Genomic DNA, 26,452 nt, shown 5'->3' with positions numbered 1-26,452 from the left:
GCAAAGGCACTGCTTTGGTTGATGCTGAGTACAAAGGAATGAAGCAGAACCGGGGTTTCAGAGGCTACTTACCGGTAATCCTTAATGCAGTAAGTTAACAATTTGAATTAGGTCTGACACATCTTTGTCAAGGGGCCAAATAGGCTTTGAATCAAACATTTCTCAGCTGTTTGATGAAAATCAATACTATTTACAGCTGTAGTAAAACAGCGTGGGTCTTAAATCTTGGCCCTTTTATTTATTAGGTCTTCTCGGTAAATCCTTTAAGACAGGCAGGGGTCCTAGAGGACTGAGACCATGTAGGTGACCATGTATTTTGGATGGAATAGAGGTTTTCTTTTCATTTTCATTTACTTTTTTAACTAGTGGAACCAAGTCAAGCATAATGTATTTCATTGATTTTCTGTCCCCCAGTTTTTAAGATAGGAGCCTGGTGGGTACAATGGCATAAAGGCAGCTCCGAGACTTCCAGTGGTTTTTCTCCGGGAGTGTATTGTTTCAATCCAGACTTCTAGGTTTTTGTTTCATACATTTTCAAAATTATGAAGAGAATGTAAATGACATCACAGACTAACTGTCGATGGCCTCCTGGGGAAAATTACATTAGAGGAAACTTCCAGAAGACTTACTGCTTGTGTGATCTCTAGTGACTGTTTGGCTGGCATGAAGAGTCACTTTACAGAGATAGATGACATTAAAGCTAAATCTTAAGCAAACTCCTCATTTTCACTCATGCCATTTATTTTCGTATGTATGCCTTTTACATGATTACAGAAAGAACAGTTTGAAGTGTAGGACATTTTTCCTGAAATATCATTATTCTTTATGGAAAAAATGACATTTGCAGAATTATGAGAACTTGAAAGTTTTTTTTTTTTATATAGGGAGTATCTTTTGACTTTTTTAAAAATATATTTTATTGATATTTTACAGAGAGGAAGGGAGAGGGATAGAGAGTTAGAAACATCGATGAGAGAGAAACATCGATCAGCTGCCTCCTGCACACCTCCCACTGGGGATGTGCCCGCAACCAAGGTACGTGCCCTTGACCGGAATCGAACCTGGGACCTTTCAGTCCGCAGGCCGATGCTCTATCCACTGAGCCAAACCGGTTTCGGCTCTTTTGACTTTTGGATGTGTATTTCCATAATGTAGAATCAAAAATTTTATTGGACTCATTTTATATAAACACCATGAGAAATAATTATCTTTATTTGGAGTCCAATATTAGTTATAAAATTTAATCTTATGTTTTTGAATAGTGTGCAGTGTCAGATTACATTTTGTAAGCCAAACTATTCCGTGAAAACTGTAAAATTCACTCTTTTAGGAAAGATGTTTATATTGCACTCTTTGTATTTCTGTAGCTCTTAGAAATAAATGATCTTTTGACAAATGTTAGCCTTTACATTTAATACATTCTAACTGTAACAAATGTTAGCTGAGGTCACCCTGCCCCTTGAGAAATATGTATACATGTATGCGATATATACATGTAACACATAGGATTTATATATGCATATATATGTATATATGCTAATTTTAGTGACCCATTATTTTTTACAGTGGTATACCCAGAGAGGAAAAGTAAGCGTAGTCTACCCCTAATACAGGCATTGTCTTTAGGTAAGTAAACCTTCTCAAAATTGATATTTTTAAATTTGTTTTAAAAAAATGTTAGGTTTTTTCCTCTTTAATATGCTTTTGTTGATTTTACAGAGAGAGGAAGGGAGAGGATGAGAGACAGAAACATTATTGGTGGTCTCAGCACACACCCTACTGAGGATCGAGCCTAAAATTTGGGCATGTGCCTGACTGGGAATCGAACCAGCATTCTCTTGGTGTACAGGATAATACCCAACTGAGCCACAATGGCCAGAGCAAAATTGATATTTTTTAAATCACCATATGCCAACAATTCTAAATGATGTCAATGATAAAATTATCCTTCCTGAAAATACCTTCGTTGACTAAGTAATCAAGATTGCTACAATGGCTGTTTAATTCTCATTAATTAAATATACACACATATGTATGTGTGTAGAGATGTGTGCATGCATGTATTTCAAATCAGCACAATTTATTACTTATCTCTTAGGTGTCTGCTGCCTCATTTCCTTTGTTTCTTCTGCTTTCTAACCAGATATAGAACACCAACCCAATTTTTATAATGTTCTTTCCACCACCCCCACCAAATTCATACAAAACATTTCTGTGTGGCCTTTTCTACTAAAGCGTTGGTCCCTGATGGCTGAACTGCTCCACCCTTTCTCTCCCGTATGATACCTTGTTCTTTGCCTGCATCTCCACATTCATAAGCCTCCAAGAAAGTCTTACATTCCTCAAAAATTTAATTCATTCTAATATACAGAGACGTTTAGGTCTCTACTCTTGATTCTACCTTGCCATGAAAGAGACTCATTACTGTGCTGTGCTTGCCAACAGAGAAGGTGTCTAACTCAGTTTTCAACGTTTAGCAGCACATGAGATACGAAAATGGTTTTGGCATTTGCAGAATAGACATGTATTTCCAACTCAAATGAGCTGTACTATTTTCCTGAGATGGTGCAAGTGACTACTGTCAATTTGGATTATAAATAATATTTCTACTCTATTATATAGCAATTTAAAATAGATTTCATATCTATAGAGTAGATGTTAGGGTACTCCGGCTTTGATAATTGTTAAAAACAAAAGTTAGCTGAGTAACTTTGGAGATCAGTTTGGTTTTATTAAATGAGTCATGAGTCAGGCAGCATCTGACCTAGCAGGCACAGATACTCCCAGGGGTTATACAAGATGGAAGCCGTTACGGAAAGGAGGAGGAGACAATGAAGTTATCAGCAGGGAGAGATGAAATTTCATTGGGGGAAAGTAAGAGTTCAGGTGACAATGGATTTTTATTGGCTGCGGCGTTCCCATTGGCTGGGCAAAAAACCCCACAAAAAAACAACCCGTCTTCCTCCTTTTGGAGTCATAAAGTAGAGCATGGATTGCAAACTACAACTCTTCCTGTTGGAGTCAGTAACTAATTAACTGTAGGTGCAATTGCTGACACCCTCCTATTTGAGCTCCCTCCACAGGACTTTCCGACTCCAATTTTAGTTGGGATTTCCTTTATTAATTTTCACAGAACAAAGTTGGCCTTGAGCAAGATTATTCATCTAATTTTTAGTCTCATTACCTGTAAAAGGGAAGCGTATTTCAGGATCCCTTTTAGGTATAAATTCTGATGTTGAGGAACCTTGCATGATACTCTTTATGGCTACCATGGTCAAGTGCACAGATCATGTCCTAAGAATTCTGTAGCCTACCAAGACAGGCAGTTCGGCAGTGATAGCAATAACAAAGGGGATGCTAGTTAAACATTCCCTTGCTTTGGACTAAATGATGTATACTCATCTTTTCGATGGGTCCTGGCCTTTCCAAGTTTTCTTAGTAAATGAAGCTACCATCCTTTGACTTGTTCACACCCCCAAACATTTGATTCTTCTATGTCCCCCACCCCTACAGGCAATCCTCCAGTATGTCCTGTTCTCTTAGCTGCTGTCACCTCTACCAGGATGATAGCAGTGACTTTGGAATAGGTTTGCGTCTTCCATTTCCCCCCTACAATCGATGTTTGCACACAGAGACAGAGTGAACTTTTAAAAATGCCAATTAGATTATGCTACTGACCTGTTTTAACCTTCTGATGGCTGCAGAGTTTCACTAAAATCTGTTTTTCTTACCTACAGTGACCTGCATCACCCAACCCTTGCCTGCTTGTCTTATCATCTTTGTGATTTCGATGTGTCTCCACGAGAGCCAGCAAATGTGTCTTGTTCTAGTTTTCATAAATTCCATGTTTGTTCTCACCTCAGGGGCTTGGCGAGCCACCACCAGAAAAAAAACATAGAGTGAAAATGACTGACAAAACAGTGGGAGAGTTGGTTTTTTAAATGTCATAACCTAGAAGGGTTACCATGACTTTACAAATTCGCACAGTGTTTTAATGTTGCTTTGCAGACTTTCTGCAGTAGAAAATGCTGTCTTTATGGTCTCCAAACTCTTCCATTTCAACATTTTAAAAGACCACAATGGCATATATTTGTTGCATCTTTTGCAATGTACGAAAGAGAGAAACAAAACTGTCAGATGATCACTTTGTTTGTTACTCAAGTTTAGGTGGTAATTTGAGTCCCTTTCTGGACAGCAGCAGCCAAATACTCTTTCACACAAATATCACCATTTTTTGTTGCTGCTGTCCTCCTCACAGCTGATTAGGTCATTTAATTCACAGGGATTGTATGAGTTTCATACTACCCATACTACTACTGATGAAATAATACTTAAATAGTCAATTTGTTAATATGAATTCCCTCTCCCTACCCCCAGCCCTCCCTCCCCACAAAACAACAATAATAAGAAAGGAAAGCATAGAAATAAGATACTAGGCAAAATAAAGAGAATGTAGGAAATCATTTTAGACAATGCAATATAAATAACTGTGCCTTCCCCTCCATAATTTATGCCGTTTTGGTTTGGATTTGGGCAAGATGCAGTCAACAAACACATATTAAGTGTTTGCTACAGTCACGGCACGAAGGAGCAATAAACTGAGCAATGCTTGGGGCTCCTTTTTCAAGGGTGTTACAATTAGAGGTTTGGACAGTTGCCCGTCTTTCTCACTAATTTTTCTAGGACTAAGAAAAGCTCACTTACACAACATAAAAGCCACTGACAGGTTAGCACCTCAAAATTAAGGTTATTGCTAAAAGTTCATTATATTTGAATTAAAATTATCCTATATAATAAAAGGCTAATATGTAAATTGACCAAATGGCAGAACAATGGGTCTCTATGACACACAGACTATCGGAGGGCAGATGCTCAATGCAGGAGCTGTCCCCTGGTGGTCAGTGCACTCCCACAGGGGGAGCACCGCTCAGCCAGAAGCCGGGCTCACGGTTGGCGAGCGCAGTGGCAGGGCTGATGTCTGACTGTGAGAGAGTGCAGGCCGGGCTGAGGGACCCCCCCCCCCCCCCCCGGTGTACGAATTTCGTGCACCGGGCCTCTAGTCTTTAGATATTTTGTTTTATTAACTTAATGACAGAAATAATTTCATTCCAGGACATTGGGATTCCCTACAAAAGGCAACATTTGCCTGAAAGTATAGCCATTACCTTTACTGCAAACAAAACAAAAGGCTAAAGCAGGGGTCCTCAAACTATGGCCCGCGGGCCACATGCGGCCCGCCGAGGACATTTATCCAGCCCGCCGGGTGCCGCTGCCTGTCCTGCTTAGCAGGCGACTCGTCCTGGGCCCATAGTGTGCATAGGAATTTGTTCATAGTTTTTTTTTTTAAACTATAGTCCGGCCCTCCAACGGTCCGAGGGACAGTGAACTGGCCCCCTGTTTAAAAAGTTTGAGGACCCCTGGGCTAAAGCTTCCACACAGTGTGGGGATAATTATTTACAGGTGATATGATTCCCCTGGGATTGTTACTTGGAAGTCTTCCGCTCATAACACAGGGGAGCACACACCTATAAATCAACGGTTGTGTAATTGTTATCTTGGGGCTTGGGGGGACATGGCATTGGAGAGGAAACACGACGAGGTTGGCTTCTGCAAGGGAAAGCCTTTGGTAGGGACTGTCGGAGCCACATCTGATGGCCCATCACTACCCTCTCCCAGCGTGACCACTTTTACAATTTTCAGGTCCAATTCAAGATCCACTACCTAAGGCACCTTATGAGATTGGAAGGTGACCTTTGGCCAGAGCAAGAAAAGGCTATTCAGTGGAAACCCCCAATTAGATACATTTCCTTTTAGCTGGAAAAATGGGCAAAAAATAAGAGTGATAGACAGTTAAAGAATAAAATATCTCTTTAGTGACAAAAGATACAAATATGGCTGTGTCATAATTCCAGATGAAGGTACAACTTTCTAAGTTACCTCATAGTTTGCCTCACATGGACTTAAGTAACCCATGTACCACCCACCCAGGAGAAAATTCTGACAGATAGAAAAATTCGCTGTCTCCCATTCTCTCATGATTGTCTTGCTTTTTGGTGTTTCTGGACACACTGCTACCTGTCTATCTGGTCTACACGAGCAATAAAATATTACAAAACTGCCAACAATTCCTTATTTAAACTTATGCTTATCGTAGAACCACACAACAGTGGAATAGAGTGGGTTTATAGAAATAGTTTCATCCTCCCCCCACCCCCATTCATTACATTTTGGGAAAAGCTGAGATCCAAAGATTTATAACTTGTTCAAAGTCAAGGCACAGATAATTATAGCAGAACCAGGTCTCAAATATTTTAATTCTAATTTCAGTGATTAAATTTTAAAAATTTAATTTTATATTTTAAAGTGTTTTCCTCTTTTGTCCACTGGAGTGTATCTTTTGGAGCTTTTCCTACGCAGGGAGGAAATGTGGAAGCATTTTCATAATGAGGTAAACAATTGTGACCTAAGAGTTCTGTTCAGCATTCTCATTGAGATCACTTTTTACAGTATCACCCAGAAGTCAAGACATGCAGTAATAAGCTAAATGGAAATACTTTAATACAGACTTTTTGAGTGATGTTTAAAAAATACACACCTTTGAATGTCTCAGCATAGTTGACATGTTAGAATTTGAACAATGTTAACCACAAGTCTTTACTGTTTTTCTAAATTCTTAGGGATGAGTTAGAGTGATTATCTTTGCCTCTGCTCTTTTAGAAAAATGGTTAGTGGTTTTGGTAAGTACTCTAGCTTCCAAAGGACACTTTACATTTTTAACTCTAAAATCTTTAAAAGGATAGATATTCAGAAAAGAACAGTCTTTTTTGGATCAAACTCTTTTAAATTAATCTATTTATAATAATGTTTGATCAACTAAATTCCTTGAGACTTTAGGAGAGGAAATTCTGCATGTCCTTTTGGTTGGATCTAGATCAATACTTTAAAAGCTTTTGCTGCTTTGAAGCACAGGATTGGTTTCTTGACAATGATTTATGTACTAATATCCCAAGCATATTGCCTCTTTTTCATAATCATAAACCTGCTCTAGTTTGGACACTGTAGGTAAACATGCCAGGATAAAACACGCTGACCCTAAAAAAGGTTTTTATCCCAGGCAGGCACAACATAGACAGCAGCGAACTGGTGGAAGTAAAAAAATGGAAGAAAAACAAAACCTTTCAGGACCATTAAGGACTTTGGGGAGGGGGGAGATAGTAAGAACATTTTAAATGGACCTTTTGGACTAAGTGCATTAAATGCATGGGTACTCTAGGGATATTAATAATTAGGTGCCTCACACCAGACCAGTAATCTGGCACCCTTTTAAACCAAATTTTGACAATTTCTGGAGAAGGGGTTGAGACTAAGTCAGAGAGGGAGAAACCGCGGACACAGACTCAGCCATTTCCTGTATTATGACTAAGACCTTAGCAAACCCTTTTCCAGAAGGGCCTTGAATAGAATAGCAGCGGATTTTCTTTGAAAGACCATTTAGTGAGTGTGTGTTGTTATTTAGGAAGGGCCCGCGGGATTCCCATTAACCTGCACCCTGACCCTACATGATTAGCAGCATCTTCCTTCCCCCCGTACCCCACGTTCTGTGCAAGGTGAGTTTTGGTAAGTGCAGTGTCATCCGGCGTACTCCACTCCACTTCCTGTTGCCCTGCTGTGATCTTGGATAATGGGGTGACACTTTGCTCGCTGCATCTTCTCATTTTACTTCCCCGACTCCTTTGGAAACTACGAATGGCTCCATTAGGTGAGCCATGTTCAAAAATATTTGAGAGGCAAAGCCTTGGTGAATTATAGTAAAAAATACCAAGGTGACATTAATAAAGTCTCTTTCAAAGCATGGAGATTTTTTTTTTTTAACTATGTAGTTCTTACCTGGCTGGGTAGCTGTTGGTTGGAGCATTGTCCTGTTGTGGATTCGATACCAGGTCCGGGCCCATTCAGGAGGCAACCAACCAATGTTTCTCTGTCACATCAGTGTCTCTCTTTCTCTCCCTCTTAAAAAAAAAAAATCAATAAAAACATATCCTCAGGTGAGGATTAAAAAAGAAACAAAACAAAATCAACCAGACAAAAAACTATGTACTCCTATTTCTGCTTCTGGCTTAATTACCCCAATATTAGTGATTCAAATATTAACATATCAACCTTACTTGTTCATTTATAGTGATTTTGTGAAAAGCTCCTGATTATGTAAAACAGAAGAAAAGAGATTTTAAAAGACGTTTTATTCTACAATAGAAAAATCTATAAAGGTTTTCATTGGAACTTCCAATTCAATGTAGCCTCATGAGAACTTTCTTTTCTTCAAACTCGTATTAAATCAACACAAAACAAACTTATTTCCCATTTTATATTAGTTATCTTGTTAACATCCTCCCTCTATTAGTCCACTCCATGAACAGAGAACCTTAGACCAGATTTCTCCTTAGGGTTGCCTTCTGTGTCAATAACTTAGCACCTTCTCACTGTCCCACACATCTCTCCTTGGTCCCCTCTGCTCCGTCCTCACATTCCTGACCTAATTTTCCTTCTCCATTCTTCTCCCTTGGATAACTAGTTATACTAATTTTCTTATGCTTTTCCCTCTGTGCTTACCTTTCCTGAGTCCATCCTCAATACCATGTCCAGAATGACCTCTTAAACACAGATATCTGACAGGTCAACTACAAGTGGGAATGTAATTTTAAAACACTTCATTAGAGAATAAAATTTGGTCTTCTGCATCATGTATCTGATTCTTCTTCTTCGTATGAACCTTACATAAATGTGCTAGCTCTCCTGATTCAACATTCCATTCGCCCTCTCTGAATCCGTGCTGCCAGACCCTGTCAGACTCAGGCTGTCACACGATATTCTTTTCATCTGTCAGACCTGCTGCTGACTGTCACCCAAGTGTCTCTTCATCCTGTCAGTCGTAGCTTAAGGCTCTCCTGCTCCTTAAATACGTTGTGGATTATCCCAGGTAACTGATAGCAACCTGCCTTACATGCTTCCTGCGTCTGACATGTAATTTTATCATAGCAATAACACATTGCATTGTAATCTTTGGTTAGCATGCCTATCTCCGTTCCATCTCCATTCTCTAAGGTCCTGGAAGGTAGAGTCCATTTACCCCCTATATTTGTATTCTGACTACTTAATATTGAGCCTAAATTGGATACACATAGTACATATTTTGTTGCATGAACAGATTTGCCAAATAATCTCTTCTATGAATGCAAGGGTAAAAAAAAAAACATGTTATATGTTTTCCAAATTAAATAATTCCTCGTTCAGAATCACCGCATGAACCCTAGCTCTTAACACTACTTGGTCTTTGCGAGAGAGAAACCAGGTAGGTCGCTGACATCGCCACACTTTTCACTGATGGTGATAAACAGTAATAAGAGAGTCATTTCTCACTGGCTGTCAGAGAGATATCCGCTGGAAAATCTCGTCTGATAGAATGCTAAAATCCCAAGTTCAAATGTTATAGCTGTTGTGTGACATCCAGGTTGTAGCAGAAATGTACACTTTCTTTTCCTAAGGCGCCAAGTGAATAAGGTTCTCATCGCTATCTCCCCCACCAGGAATAGGACCGGATATGCCTCCGTGTCAAAAACACAGACTCTGGTTTACGGGTGCGTAGTAAACACGCCGATGGAAGAAAGCACCGTGAGGTGGCTGCTGGGGATGCCCAAGTGGGCGTTGCCTTTGCATGCCTGTCTAGTTTTGTCAACAAATCTGAAACTTAAATTTCTTTCATTTGAAATTTCAAAAACAGTTATTAACAACTTACTTTGACTTGAAAATTCCTTACTTGACAAACTGCTTTTTTCTCTAGTTGTTATATTTATGTCTCCTTCTGGTAGGCTAAATCTATGCCTATATAAGAGAAATATAATTAAAATAACTTATGCTTGGGTCTTTCCTGATGTGAAAAATACCTTAAGCTTTTTTTTTTTTTTACCTCTTACTCAATGTAAAAACAGACACTAAACTTACTTTTTAAAAGCTTAAAAACATATCATTCATATATACATAAACATAAATTGTACCTAAATGTATATACACATAAATGCAATTATAGCCAAGATTAAAATAGCATGATGGGCCCTAACCGGTTTGGCTCAGTGGATAGAGCATCGGCCTGCGGACTGAAGAGTCCCAGGTTCGATTCCGGTCAAGGGCATGTACCTTGGTTGCGGGCACATCCCCAGTGGGAGGTGTGCAGAAGGCAAGCTGATTGATGTTTCTCTCCCATCGATGTTTCTAACTCTCTATCCCTCTCCCTTTCTCTCTGTAAAAAAGCAATAAAATATATTAAAAAAATAAAATAGCATGATGGGTACTTGAGGAGCAGTATGAGTAAGATTAAGTCAGATACTATTTTTTACCAAAGCTCTCAGAGTTAAAGCACAAATGCTGGCTTCGGTGCGCTGGTGGGTGGCAAAGATTCTCCCAAACCAGTCCCATTTGGTTTAGGTGCTCAGAGACTCCCCATCCTTGTCCAGGCTCTGCCTTCTTCACCCACCTTCACTCACGCTCCCCCAGCCAGGGTTCCCGAGTTGACGGATTAAAAGGAAATATATTCTTCATAACCTCTGAAGGGAGAGGAAGTCTGTTGGAGGGACGAGAAAGCCCAGAGAGAGCGTGTGTGGGGGGTGTCTGTGGGCAGCTTACCATGTTCTCAGAGCGAGCAGGAGAAAGGCTCCCCCAACCTTTTGCTGCTCTCCAGCTTGGAGGAGGAGGAGGAGGGGGAGGAGCAGCGGAGCCAGGAGAGGTGCCAGGCGGGCCCCCACTTCAGGAGGCCCAAGAAAAGGGGTCCGGAAGCTTTACCGTTCAGTAAAGTTTGGAGGTTTGATTATTACTTTGCCTGAACTTAAGAGTCACTGCAATGTGCCTCTTGGATGATTGTAGGGCTCATCGGCCCGGAGGCCTTTATAAAAGCAGACAAGGACAGGCGAAGTGGGGGCTGTGCTTGAGATTTCATCCAGAAAGGAGAAAGGTTTGCGGAGCCGAAGAAGGAAAACGGTAAACAAATCTGCTTCATTACTGCCTCTGTGAGTCCTCCTTGTGTGGGGTTCCTGCCGGCAAGTATGACTTGGAGCAGCTTGAAAGACTGCTGGACCAGGGGAGAGGAGATTTTGTTTTTCCTCTAGTTTACACCAATTCCCTGCATGTAGAGCAAACGAGACTTAATTTATACATGAGAATAATTTCAAGCATTGGTTTTAAATATGGATAAACAATTTGTTATTGTACATGGGATATGCTAATGTGGTACTGTTTAGTCTTCTAATTCAGTGAGGTAAAATTTAAAATACGTGCCTTTTTGAAGTCTCTGTGTCATTTTATATTTACGTTACATTTTCAAAGGCAAAGCTTGTCTCTGTATAAGATGTTTATGTGTGTTGACTATAAGGATCTGGGGGTAATTTCTATGGAAATTGTATTATTTTCATCTATAATTTACAGGGCTGTTAGGAAGCTCAAGTAAGGTACTGCATATTAGGAGCCTTTGACAACTTTAAAAAATGTTAGATATAATAAATACTATTATTAAGTACTAATAATGACTATATGACACAAAATACATTTACATCCAATTTTAATGCCTTTATAGCATTTAAAAATATCAAGATATAGAGTTACAAAAACATCAGTATGCTATTTTGCATGATTTCTGCTTTGAATTTTAAAGCCATGTGATTATGGCTTTTATATTTGAACTAGAGGCCTGGTGCATGCATTTCTGCACATTGAAAGTAAATTAATTAGAAGGTGGCCAGTGGGGTGGGACCAGATGAGACGGGCCAGACTCACCCTGGAGGCAACCTCCTGCAGTCCCTCCCCGGCCAGCCGCACCTGGGGAGGCACCAGGGCTCGAAGGACGTCTGTGGAGTGAGCAGGGTCCCTCCGGCAGGTGGGGTCCCTTGGCCTGGCTTGCAGGGATTGGGCTGAAACCGGCAGTCCAACATCCCCTGAGGGATCCCGGAGTGCAAGAGGGAACTCTGCAAAGTTGCTGTTGCTTGGCAGCTCCTGTGTTGAGTGTCTGCCTCCTGGTGGTCAGTGCGCATCATACCTACCAGCCGGCCAGTTGCTTAGCCTTTTATATCTATAACTAGAGGCCCAATGCACGAAGATTCGTGCAAGAATGGGCCTTTCTTCCCCTGGCTGCCCGCACCACATTGAGCTGCCTTTCCGCCTTCCCATGCTGCCCAGAAGCCCGAAGCGGCTGGGGCGGTGCAGAATGCCTACGTCGTCACCATGGCAACAACGCAAGTGTCCTGCCCCACTCCCAGCTGCTTGGTGCCTGGATATGCAAATTAACCTCCTATCTTTGTTGGGTTAATTTGCATTCTCACTCCTGATTGGCTGGTGGGCATCATGAAGGTACAGTCAATTTGCATCTTTCTCTTTTACTAGTGTAGATAATAAAAGCATAATATGCTAATTAGACCAGATGACCTTCCAGACAAAGCCGGGGCTGCAAGAGAAACCCAGGTCCCGGGGGCCAGAGGGAAGCCGGTGCTGGCAGCCGGGGGAAGGAAGGCCTATTCTTGCATGAATTTCATGTATTGGGCCTCTAGTCTATAGATAAGCATAGAAATAGAAATATGGCCATATCATAAAAGACAAGTGTTTTTATCATACTACTTGGCATTTTATACTTGAACTAGAGGCCCAATGCATGGATTCGTGCACCAGTGGGGTCCCTTGGTCTAGCCTGTGGGGGTCAGGCTGAAACTGGCTCTCTGACATCCCCTGAGGGGCCCATATTGCGAGAGGGCTCAGGCCAGGCCGAGGGACCCTACTGGTACACTATTGGGGCTGGGGAGGGACTGCAGGAGGGCTCCAGGGCATGACCGGCCCATCTCCCACAGTCCAAATTGGCTGGATCCCAGCAGCAAGCTAATCTACCGGTTGGAGCATCTGCCCCCTGGTGGTCAGTGCATGTCATAGCAGCTTGTGGAATGGTTGGACACTTAGCATATTAGGCTTTTATTATATAGGATAGTTTACAAGAATTTAAATGGTCTATTAAAAGAGTAGCCCAGCCAGTGTGGCTCAGTGGTTGAGTGTCGTCCCATGCACCAACGTCACTGGTTCGATTCCTGGTCAGGGCATATGCCCTGGGTGTGGGCTTTATCCCCAGTGGGGGGTGTACCAGAGGCAGCCCATTGATGTTTCTCTCTCATAGACGTTTCTGTCTCTTTCTCCCTCTCCCTTCCTCTCTTTCTAAAAAAACCAATAAAAAACATTTAAAAGAGTAGTAATACATATTTCAGTGTATGATACAAATAGCACATATAGAAAGATACAGAGGGTACATTATATGAATAAAAGCTTAAAAGACAGTCTTTGTAATTACCTCCTCCCTTTCCCAGAATTAGCCAGTTTTGTATGGTAGAACATCTCTCTATATAAAAGCCTAATATGCAAATTGCCCCCACAGGAGTTCGACCAGGAGACTGGAAGTTTGATTGCTCGCTATGATGTGCGCTGACCACCAGGGGGCGGTGTGGAACGAAGGAAGGCCCTGGCCGGCAGCCGACAGCCAGGGATGGGAGGCCCCAATGGGCAGCCAGAAGGAAGGCCCTGGCCAGCAGCTGGGGAGGGGAGGCCTGGGCCAGCAGCCAGAAAGCCTCAATTGACCCTGATTGCTGGCCAGGCCTAGGGACCCTACCCATGCACGAACTTTGTGCACTGGGCCTCTAGTGTAGTTATAAATAACTTATTTTATACAATAGAAGTATTCTTAAGCCAGCATGCTATGATTTACCCTTTATTTTATGCTATGATTTACCCTTTATTTTATTTTATTTACTGATCATTTATTACAATCAGGGTCTTGTGCCATTTCATGTCACTTTACCACATTTAAAAATCCCTGCATAATACTTTATTGTGCAGATTTATAGTAATTTATCAGATCTTTCTCCAAGTTCTTGGTATTAAAATTGTTTTTAAGACTTAAAGGAATTTTCAGATATTTCTATCTTTGAAACTTTAAGTTTGAAAGCTGTTGGGTATTTCCTAAAAGTCAGCTTGCTGATGTGTTGATTTACAACAAGAATTTTTGTAACTACACTTCCAAAGTGCTTTTCAAAGGCAGACATATTCCATCAACAACAGATGACAATATCGATTTAATCACAGTCTCATTAACATAAGATTTGATGAAGTACTTTGCCTTGTATCATTTTGGTATTTTAGAAACGGTTTGTTATTGCTGTTTTATAGGATTTCCTTTCTTTTGTGAATGAGTCTGGACATTAATTTCTAAGTTTATTTTCACTTTGTTTTTAATTTTCATGAAATGTTTGTTTATATCCATATGCCTTTTCTCAAATGAGATAATCGTTTTTATCTGACTGATCAGTGAAAGCAGTTTAATATTTAGATTAGTCTTGTGGCCCTTGCTTTCCTTTTGTGTAGGTAAGAGTTCTCAACATTGGAAAGCTATAAATAAGTCCTATGTTAGATTAGCTTTTTACTGGAATATTTTCACATTCAAAATAATATTTTTATTATATGAAATGATTATAACATTGATCTGTAGAAACAAACCTATGAGACTAGGAGAGCAGAAAGAATTTTACTAGGTAATTAAAACAATACTACAATATAAAAATTGACAGGGCAAGAGATTAGGATACGAAGTGCAGGGGCACACTATTTTTCCCCCATCATTTATAATAAATACGTGCACTGGGGGTGAGGTCCCTAAGTCCGACCAGGACCCTTGGGGGATGTCCAACTGCTGGCTTAGGCCTGATGCCCCACCTCCCTCCCCCCCCCAGGCCTAAGCCGGCAGTTGGATATCCCTCTCACAGTCCGGAACCCCTCGCTCCTTACCGCCCGCCCACTCACTGCTCCTTACCACTCGGCTCACTGCTCCTTAGCGCTGTTGTGGAGAGAGTCGGGAGAGGCTTCCACCACTGTTGCTGCACTCACCAGCCGTGAGCCTGCCTGGCTTCTGGCTGACCGGCACTCCCCCTGTAGGAGCGCACTGACCACCAGGGGGCAGTGCCTGCATTGAGCGTCTGCCCCCTGGTGGTGAGTGTGCATCATAGTGACCAGTTGTTCTGCTGTAACGATCACTTAAGCTTTTATTATATAGATTACATTTTTAAAATTTTATTTTTTAATTTAACTTATTGGGGTGACATTGGCTAATAAAATTATATAGATTTCACCCTGGCCGGTGTTGCTAAATTGTTAAAGCATCAGCCCCAGCACCAAAGGGTCACAGGTTTGATTCCTGGTCAAGGGCATGTACCTGGGCCGCAGGTTCAATCCCTGGCCCCAGGTCAGGGTGCATGTGGGAAGCAACCAATAAATATGTCTCTCTTGCATTGATGCTTCTCTCTCTCTCTCTCTCCCCCCCCATCTGCCCTCTCTCTAAAAATCAATGGGAAAAATATCCTCTGGTGAGGATTAACAACAAAAATCATTATATAGGTTTCAGGTATAGAATTCTATAATACATCATGTGTATATTGTGTTGTGTGTTTAGCACCCCAAGTACATCTCCTTCCATCTCCATTTCCCCCCAATTCCTTCTTCTATCCCCCATCCTTCCTTCTAGCAATTGCCATACTGCTATCTGTGTCCTTGAGCCTTTCTTTTTTTCTTTGCTTAATTTCTTCACCTTTCTCAACCAGCCCCCAAATCCTCCCCTCTGACAGCTATCAGTCTGTTCTCTGTATTGATGAGTCTGGAGAGTATTATGCCAAGTGAAATAAGCCAGTCAGAGAAAGACAAGTACCATATTATTTTACTTTTATGTGAAATCTAATGAACAAAATATACTAACAAATTGGAGACAAACTCATGAATATGATATTTAAAATCAGTAGGAACATGATGGATAATTTTATAACCGATATTCAAAGCTACATCTAAAATGTGTCATTACAGGCTTAGTTCTGTAGCAATTTATATGTATAAATGAACAAGAGACATGCTAGAAGAAAACATATAGTTTCTATTTTTTGATTGGTGAATATTAAGGAGAATATAAAACAAAAAAAATTCCTAAATAAATAAAATATGATAATGAACAACATATACCGATAAACAAAAATAGATCCAGAGACATAGAAGCATCGGACAGACTGTCAAACCTCAGAGGGAAGGCAGGGGAGGGTGAGCGGGTGGGAAGAGATCCACCAATGGACTCGTATGCGTATATGCATCACCCATGGGCACAGACAATAGGGGAGTGAAGGCCTGGGGGGTGGGTGGGGCTGGCTAGAAGGGGGAGAAAAGGGACTTAGGTAATACTTTCAACAATAAAGATTTAAAAAAAATATATGACAATAAAATAGGCATGCAATGAACAAAACACACCAGAAACTAAGAGACAGAAAACAAACTCCAAAAACATTTACAATACATAAACCATACTCGAGGAATATATAAATACTGAATTTCTATAGTAGCAAGTGAAGTCATCTAGCCTCTTGCAACCCAAAAAGCGAAAGACTTTGCCAATGGGTTTATTTTTATTTTTTATTTTATTTTTTATTTATTTTTTAAAAAAATTTTTAAACTTAAACTTCTTTTTTTTAAATATATATTTTATTGATTTTTTACAGAGAGGAAGAGAGAGGTGTAGAGAGTTAGAAACATCGATGAGAGAGAAACATCCATCAGCTGCCTCCTGCACACCTCCCACTGGGGATGTGCCTGCAACCAAGGTACATGCCCTTGACCGGAATCGAACCTGGGACCTTTCAGTCCGCAGGCTGACGCTCTATCCACTGAGCCAAACCGGTTTTGGCTATTTTAAATTTTTATACAAAAGCTAAACATGGCTTATTCCTATCTTGATTTCTGCAGTTACTGTAATTACCTCAGAGAGGCGGCATGCCCAAGCTTGATCTTTGTCTGGTCCTCTGGTTCTCTCTTTCCATTACTCTCTTTTTACTTCTCTCCTCCACGGTGTCCTCACTCAAAGACCTTCGGTCTGGTCACAGGAAGAACTTTGGCAATACTGACGGGTAGCGTGAAATCTTTCACTATAAAAAGGGTCCAGGTTCCAAGAATTTATAAACTTTCATAGCATTTGAAGCAATTGCTTTTCAAGGCTGACACATCTTGGGGAAATATTTATAGTGAATTCCTTGTAGGTTTTCCCTGCTACTTCTTACAGTCTTTGTCCTGATTCTGTGGAACATCTTCCCTGCAGATTTGGCTTGCTCAGTCACTAGGTGGGGAAATAAGGTCCATCCAAGAATGAGACAACGTGTCCAACCTCTGGACCTGAAAAACCTGAGAAGGGAAGGACCAAAGACTTTGCGGAAAGAAGATTCCCTTTCTCTCTCTCTCTTTTTTCTTTCTCCTTTCCTTCCTCCCGCTTTCACATTCCCTGGGATTAAGCATTAGGAAATGAAATGTTCACACCAATTTATTATCCTGCCACCTGAAGATGCTCTTAGCAAGGGCCTTTCTTCCTGTGTATACAAGTGTTCTAAAAAAGGTAAATGCACAGTGTGTAGAGGTCACTTTAATGAACTGAATCGCTGCCAACTTGTCCATGATCTAGAGAATTGTACCTTTGTTTCACTGCATTTAATGACTAATTTTTCTAGGTTGATTTAACGTTAAGCAGTAAACTGCTAGAGAAATTAGTATAGAGTCACATTTGAATTCAAACGTGAGAGTTAGATTCGAGTCAGTCACCCCTATTATTGCTTCATTCCAAGCCCCGCTGTGCTGCTTGAGCCCTAAAGTCTCCATTTGTACAGGAATCCTACAGTGCTCAGCCTGTGCTCTAACATCAAAGCTTTGTGAAGAGTCTTGGATGATCAGTAAGAATCTCGGTGTAGTGGAAATACACAAGCGGTTAAGCCTTGGGTGCCCTTCCTCAGAATTTGCGCCAGTCTAATGGTGGTGGAAGAGTCGGCTCACTGAGGTTTGCTATTCTAAAGCTTTTCCTGCTACCCACCCCTAGAGGGAAAAAGCCAAGAATTTTTACTTAGCTGAGGTTATATTTAAGTGACTTGGAAAGGGTAGTTGATAAGGGTGCTTCTCAGAAACAGAATGACTGTAATTTTCTTAAATCTCTTCACTTCAAATTGTTGAGATGCCACCAGAAAACATGGGGACAGTTGTGGGGTGTAGTATTACTTTTAAAGCAACTCATACAGGACTAGTGATTTAGCTATGGCTTTGAGCAGAACTATCACTGGAACAGTCTATAAATATGGTAGTGCAGAGTAACCGTGAGTCTATAATTCCTGAAAAAGCGATTACGCACGGAAAAAGTGCAATGTAGAACTTCCGTGCGTGTGCTGCTTCTGCTGGCCTGTGGGTGTAACTGCCCGGCCTGTGGGGTGTAGGCCATCACTTGCATCCCTGGCCCCATTTTAGCAGCCCTAATTTTTTACTCCGTTAACCCTAAAAATTCAGAGGCGAAGCCTTGTGAACACATCACGTTCATCGCGCACCCATGCAAAGATGCTTTGTGAAGAGTATAATTTTGAGGTTTCTAATGGGAAAGAAAATGCAGGTGATTTTCTAATGATTTCTTCATTAAGTAGTTCATTTCGTATGTTTATTGTGTTTCTGATTTGTTCCGTTGATTCTGAGTATGATGCTATGGTATCACGGTGACAAATGTACAACAATTTGGTGATGATCAATGGAAAATTCACAGCTAAGGTGAAAAATAACTTTTATTATTATTATTTTAACTTTCTTTAACTTCTCTGCTTTTATGTGGAGATAAAGAAAGAGACAGAGAACACTTTCGCAGGGTTGTAGAAATCAATATTATCTTATCTTTGGAATATAATGAACTCTGACCCAAGGGAACTTGCCTGTTTCATCTTGAAACCTATTGCCATTTCTATACCTTCCAGAAAGTTCTGCACACTGACAGCTAAGGAACTGAGGTGAACTTATGTGCTTCCAATCAATTCTGTGAAGCTCTGCCCTTTATCCTTTGCCTATGGCAGGCACATACTTTGAAATAAGAGTAAAGGCAATGATATTTTAATCAGGAAGATTGCCATTGTTGCCGGTAAACATATAAAAACATAAAATGAGATTGGCCAAGAGAAGCTTCCGGAAGACGTGAGTCTCGACTCCGTCACTCACATATGTGGGGTTTACACAGGGGGAGACGGGTCACCTGAGCCCAGCACAGCCCCTCACGTGTGCCTCTCTGAGCTGCACAGCTCCCTTGGGGAAGGCAACTCCCTTGTTTTATCCACATGGATTGTACATGCTTGTTGGCCTCTACTGGTCCACAGGGAAGGAAGCCGACAGGGAAGGAAGCATGCTTTACTCACTTTCAAAATGAATCCATCAGTAAGTGAACAAGTGATGGTGATTCATTTGCCAAAGAGGAAAGAATAAACAGCCTCGCCAAGCGCGCACGGTGATGGCTTTTGGAGACGCAGTCGGCTTAGAGGAGTGTGTGGATTCATGTCCCGGGGAGCGAGCTGGGAGATGGAGCTTGTAGAGCAGCGTGCTGAAGGACAGCTGTCGGGATTAACTCTCGTGAAAGGGAGGAGACGAAGCAGGAGGAGGGGGCCGAAGGAGAAGTCAAGAATGCAACCCAGGTGTGGCCTCAGCCAACCGGATGGCGAGCTCTGGGTCGACAAGGGCCTTTCAGAGTGACAGGCTGAGTGGATCGGGGCCTATGAGCATGCACGCATGAGTCCTTGGGTGGAGGGCACCCTGGGGAGGGGCATGACCTTGTGAAAGTGGCTCTCTGCAGGTGAGGCAACCTCTGACACTGGTCAGCTGGTTGCTGTCTGCACTCCTTGCTGCTGGGCAACTAGTCCTCCCGGGTGGTGCCTTACAGTGTCCACCGCAGTGGGGTGGGACTACCAGCCTGGGCAAACTACGGCCCGCGGGCCGGATCCGGCCCGTTCGGCTGTTCTATCCGGCCCGCGGAGCCAAAAGAGCGGAGGGTTCGCTTGCTCTCCCCTCCACTCCTTTACTTTGAATTTATATTAGTTCACACAAACACTCCATCCATGCTTTTGTTCCAGCCCTCCGGTCCAGTTTAAAAGAACCCATTGTGGCCCTGGAGTCAAAAAGTTTGCCCACCCCTGGACTAGACGATAAAGACAGAAAAAGTGGCTTAGAGTGCACACAATTATGGCAGTGAACACGTGTCCCTTTTTAAATAAAAGTACGACGATACCGTGAAGTTCATTCCGTTAGTGGCATTGCAGGTTGCATAGGGCTGGACATAGAGGTCAAAGCCAGGGGAACTAGTTGCGGGAGCTGTTTGACTGATGCCACCGTAAAGCAATGAGACCCTGACGGACTCACAGCCGTGGGAGAACCATGGGTTGACCTGCACCAGAATGGAGTGAAGAGGTAGGGAGTGCTGCACCCGCCGCTTTTCAGCGTCTGTGTGTCAGATACTCTGGTCTGTATATTGCATGTAATACACTCAATAAGGCAGACATGATTATAATTTTTATTCTACGGGGAAATAAAACAGATACTGTGGGAGGTTGGATGCATTGCTCAAGTCTTTCTGGAAAGAGAGGAAGACCAGATCTGTCTGACTGTAAAGACCACATGTTTTTACACTTTATCATATATTTCTTCATGTACTATATCATAGCTTACACTTTAATTTGAAGTTTAGGTGGGTTAGCGGATAGCAGGAAGTGCTATGAGAATAGGGAAAGGAGAAAAAGCTGGTTTACAATAGTGAGGAATAAGGATTTCTTAAAAGATTGGAAAGTTTATCCTATATAATAAAAGGCTAATATGTAAATCGACTGAACGGCGAATGACCGGTCGCTATGATGTGCACTGACCACCAGGAGGCAGATGCTCAACACAGGAGCTGCCCCCCGGTGGTCAGTGTGCTCCCACAGGGGGAGCGCCGCTCAGCCAGAAGCCGGGCTCACGGCTGGCAAGCGCAGCAGCAGTGGCGGGATCCTCTCCTGTCTCCACAGCAGCACTAAGGATGTCCACTGCCGGCTTAGGAGGAGCAGGGCTAAGCCATCAGCCAAACATCCCCTGAGGGCCCCTGGACTTCGAGAGGGCACAGGCCGGGCTGAAGGACTGTCCCCGCCTCGAGTGCATGAATTTCGCGCACCAGGCCTTTAGTTATGTTATAAAATAAGAATGATAACTACACCTAACTTATCCAACCACTATGCTCTGGCACTGTGCTTTAAAGAACTCTGCTTTAGTCTTTTTGAGAACTCTAGAGGGCAGATATCATTATAATATTGACCTTACGGATGAGGAAACTGGGTCTTACATAACGATTTAAATAAACTGCTGGAGGTCACATAGCTAGTTAATGGTGGAGCTCGATCTTTAAGCCAAGATTGCTTGAATTCAAAGCTCACGATCATCGTTACTAATCATTATACTTTCTTGTTAAGGTAGTGACTCAAAACAAGAGTTGATTTGCTCACAGCTCTGGAGTCTACAAGTCTGAAACGAAGACGCCGGCAGGACTACGATGCCTCTGGGACCTGCAGGGGAGCCTTTCTGCCTCTTTCCAACTCCGGTGGTTTTCTGGAAATCCCAGGTGTTGCTTGGTTTGTAGATGCATCCCTTGGATCCTCTGCTTTCACTTTCTCCTTCTGTGTCCATTTTTACATGGCCAGCCACCTTCTCACATGACGATCCATGATGCTGTGTTGGAGGCCCATCCTACCATCCTATTCCAGCATGACTTCATTTTAACCCATCACATCTGCCACAACCCTATCTATATATATAAAAGGCTCAGTGACGAACCGTATGTCCATCTGACCGGTACATACAACGCGCACTGGCAATTTAAAAATAAACATTGACTCCCGCATGCGGGATACATATAAAGCTCTCCCTGGCACGTGTAAAAGGCTAAGTGACCTACCTGACGCTTCTATTATAGAGAAAGGGCGAACAGTGATATTAAAATATTTCTTCTAATTAATTTCCTTTCAATGTGCATAAGATGAAATTCCAAGGTCCTTGGAAAGAGGACTTCAACAAAGCTTTCCAGGGGTGCACACAATTCAACTCACAGCACTTGCATTCATAAAATCAAACTTTGCAGCCAAAGTCCCTTTATGTTTCTTTCCATGTCCATAAGCATGTAGCTGAGTCTTCGTTAGGCATATTCTAGGCATAGCCTTCTCTTTAACTATCTAATCCAGCCGTGGGCAAACTACAGCCCGCGGGCCGGATCCGGCTGTTCTATCCGGTTCTCTTGCTCTCCCCTCCGCTCCTTTACTTTGAATTTATATTAGTTCACACAAACACTCCATCCATGCTTTTGTTCCGGCCCTCCGGTCCAGTTTAAGAACCCATTGTGGCCCTCGAGTCAAAAAGTTTGCCCACCCCTGATCTAATCTATCTGAAGGAATTAGATTTGGGTAGAGAGCGAATCATTCCTGATGGCCTAGAGCACTGTATGTCTCTCCTTTGTCTGAGATTCCCACTGCTGTTACTGGGTGTACTGCTCTGGGGAGCAAACAACTTGACTGATATTACTTAGGATTTTGTTATTCACAGGGGGTTGCATTTTCTTTTTGCTCATTTAGATAAGTTCCCTGGAACACAGAGTCAAAACTTGGAGGGTAGGCCTGGGGAATTTGCTCCTCCTCATGTTCTGCTAATTATATTTTTTATTACTCATATTGTAAATGAGATAGAATGAAGAGCCACTGCCAGACTAATTTTCTTTCTTTCAGCTTTGTAATTTAGATTACTCTCCCTCCATATGCATCTAATTATAAGAATTTCTTAGATACAGATATCAAAGAATCTTAATATTTAATTTCCCCCTAGGAATATGATGGGCAAGGTCTTGCGTTTATTAAATTGGTCTTAGGGCAAGCAGCCCTAAAGTCAGATGCTGTAATCCATGACTAGTATTTGCATATAATTCAATCATGAAAAGATTATGTGATCACTTCATACATCTGTTACGTGGAAATAAGACCTATTGATTGCCAAATATAATTATCTATTTCTAGGTTTTAGCTTTGTTTGCTCATGTTATAACTTCCTTTTTCAAGTCCCCCTCTCTCTTCCGATATCTACCTCACTACTCAAGCACACTTTATACATGAGTGTTCCTTTTTGCCTTCTCTCCTACCTTCTTTCCTGCTCTCAACTCCCACACATTTGTATTTATTCTAGAAATTATGGTTTCACGATTTCCTGATGGGCCAATAAAATTCTAAGCACCCAAATGTCTGTGGCTTTTCTAAACACAATTCATGCGAATAGGATACCTACCAAACCCCACCGATTTGTTATTTGGGGAAATGTAGTTGACGATAACCAAGTACATAAAACCCTCAGGGATTTGGGATAAATGCCATGGGGGCACCATAGACTGAGAGCCACTCCCAGGAAGCAGAACTGGGAACCGACCATGGAACCTTTTTCACCTCCAGAGTAGGGTGCATGCCAACACAGTCAGGGTTTCTGAGTGCCACGCAGCAGTGACTTACGTCCATTTTCCATTTTTCAAATGGGAGTGTTCATTGGAGTTACCTTGTCGCTATTCCACAAATCGTATAATGTATGTGAGAGATCAAAAAATTTACTTGTTTATTCATTTGTCTCTCTCTTCCTATTTAAATTCACAGGTTTTTAGGTCAAGAGGATACAAAGCTAGACTTGATACAAATTACAGAATCCCAGACGTTGAGCCTGATGTTATGATTAGAAAAAATTCCGAGGATTTTTTTGGATGGGGTTGGGTGAGTATATTTTGCTGTGGGAGAAGTGTGTGTTATTATGGCCAACGAGTCTTTTCTGACCTCCTAATTTATACATGAAGCAGAGTAATTTTTAGGCATCATCAAGTTCTGAAGGCAGCATATTCTGCACTTGAGAATATTGCTGCACTAGTTTATCCAGGGCCATGGAAGGATGACAGCTTTTAATAAGGCTCTGAAGCAGGATCAATGTGTTATACAAGTAGCTCTGTCACTTGAGTCATAGACCTAGTAAGTCGTTTTGTATCTGCGGTGGGAAAAGATGGTGTGTCAAGCTGTAATAGGAAAATTACAGTAAATACCCTTCAGTTCTCAGTGAAAGACCCCAGGCCATCTATAGCACCATTCAGAAAGCATCCCCATTATTTCTGCTACGCCCTGATATTGATGAAGTATCTAACCAGGAGACATCAAGTGTCGTAGTCAGAGATGTTAAGACCGATGAAGTCATAGGATGAGGTAGGCCCGTTAGCAGTCCAGGATAAGGTGGGAGTGACATAATTAGGGTAGTCATGAGCAGCATCAAAGGCACATGAAGTTGCATTAACAGTGGCCCATTCCCTAACTACGGTCTTCCACCACAATTGCATTGCTTCCTGCCTATCCTTATCTTTTTTTTAAAAAATATATTTTGTTGATATTTTACAGAGAGGAAGGGAGAGGGATAGAGAGCTAGAAACATCGATGAGAGAGAAACATCGATCAGCTGCCTCCTGCACACCTCCCACTGGGGATGTGCCCGCAACCAATGTACATGCCCTTGACCGGAATCGAACCCGGGACCCTTCAGTCCGCAGGCCGACGCTCTATCCACTGAGCCAAACTGGTTTTGGCCTGCCTATCCTTATCTTATACCTGTGCCAAAATGGAGTGGGTTCTCTTGTAACAAGACAACAGAGATAGAATAACCAAGGCTGGTTCATGAAGGGCCAGCTTGCTATGTTGGTGCTAACTGGAAATGGACTGCTGAGGCTCAGTAGCCACAGGTAGAGGTGGCCCTGATAGAGGTGCCGATGGAAAGTCTGAACAAAGGGAAGAGCTCATGAACTTGATCATCACCTTGGTGTGGCGAGAGAAATGCCTAAGGAAAGAATGTAGACAGATTCCTAGGTTATAGTGAATGGTCGGGAGATTAGTCGGGGGCTTAGAGGATAAAGTTTAGAAGATCAAGATAAGTAGGCCTTTGGAAGAGAGCTATGGATGGACAAATGGAAGTGGGCACAAAGTAGGTAGGTGTTGGCATTACTCCTTCACATTTCCAGAATAGATCTACCTTTACCAATAGAAGAAACACCACATAACCAAGCAGATTGAATAACACACCCAAATGACATGAGTCAACTGTGACATTGTACAGTATGTGTGTGTGTGTGTCATTGTCCAGTATGTATGTGTGTGTGTGTGTGTGTGTGTGTGTGTGTGTATTCCAGTTTTTAAATGAACCCAAAATACACGGTGAGGCAAAAGTAGGTCTACAATTGTGAGTATGTGAAACAGTTTATTCCTGTATTATTTATTAATTTTTTCATTATGTTTCCATTTTTGCCTCATCCTGTAATTCATTGATTTTATTTCCTTGAAATCATTAACCCCACAAGTAGTTATACCTGTATGCTGGTTTCTCTCTCTCCATCTTAGCATTTCCCAGTTTTCTGTTGGTGTAGATGGCTGGGAGTCAAGCAAGGGAATTAGAATAAGAAATGGGTTAAAATGAATGGTCTGCACTGGAGAACAAACCAAGAAAACACTCAGGTTTGAAAGGCAGAGCTTACAGAGCGTCTCAGGTGCGACAAGACGGGACAGAGCAGCCTTCACAGGTCGCTTACACAGGAGCCTGGGGGTAGAAATGAGTTGTTAATGGGGCCGTCTGTAGAGTTCACTTTTGTACTTGCTCATAATTTATATTTAATCGACCCACAACACCGTATGTATGAATGAACTCCTTTACATACATAGTAGACTCCACAGGTCCCCACGTGATTCAGTCTCTTCTTCCAAATGCTCTCTTGCTGCTTTGAACTCTGTTTCAGTTAAAGATACTCACCAGCAGCCTAGACATCTGTTTTTATCACTTCTCTGTTTCTATGTAATTTAATGTCTCACTTTTAAACACACCATTTCCATCGTCTCCTAAATGATACCCTGATTCCAGTGTTCCCCCTGCTATGACCCTCACGCAGTCATCCCTCTGAAATCAGAAATGAACTTGTTCTTTTCTTGCAGAATATCTCTGACTCTCCATTGCTTACATCGTACAATGCCTGTGTCTCTCTCCCCAACTCACGCAGGCTGTGTCCCTCGTGCTCCTGTCATGTGATACACCTAAAGCTTTCTGACTGTGTCGTTTAGGTACACGCCCCAGGCCTTTGAATATGCTGCTCCTCACTGCATGGCGTACGCTAACCTGCATGTCAGCATGGCCAACTCAGATTCATTCTTCAACACCTCGCTCAGATAGCTTCCGTTCCGACTGAAGCTTTGATCACTACCTCTGTATGGAATCACTCTATCTTGCAACACACATTTTATTATATTTAGCACTCCATTTTCAATTATTTGCTCAGATATTGTCTATCCTAAATGAAGTGCAATTCTCTTTTTATTTATATTTTATTACATTTATTTGGGTTACAGCCTATCTAATAAAAGAGTGATATGCAAATTAACCATCACTCCAACACACAAGATGGCTGCCCCCATGTGGACACAAGATGGCCACCACAAGATGGCCAGCAGAG

The sequence above is a fragment of the Plecotus auritus genome, assembly GCF_963455305.1.
Source record: "Plecotus auritus genome assembly, chromosome: 8".
NCBI classification, from domain to species: Eukaryota; Metazoa; Chordata; class Mammalia; order Chiroptera; family Vespertilionidae; genus Plecotus; species Plecotus auritus.
Note: the sequence above shows the minus strand (reverse complement) of the source record.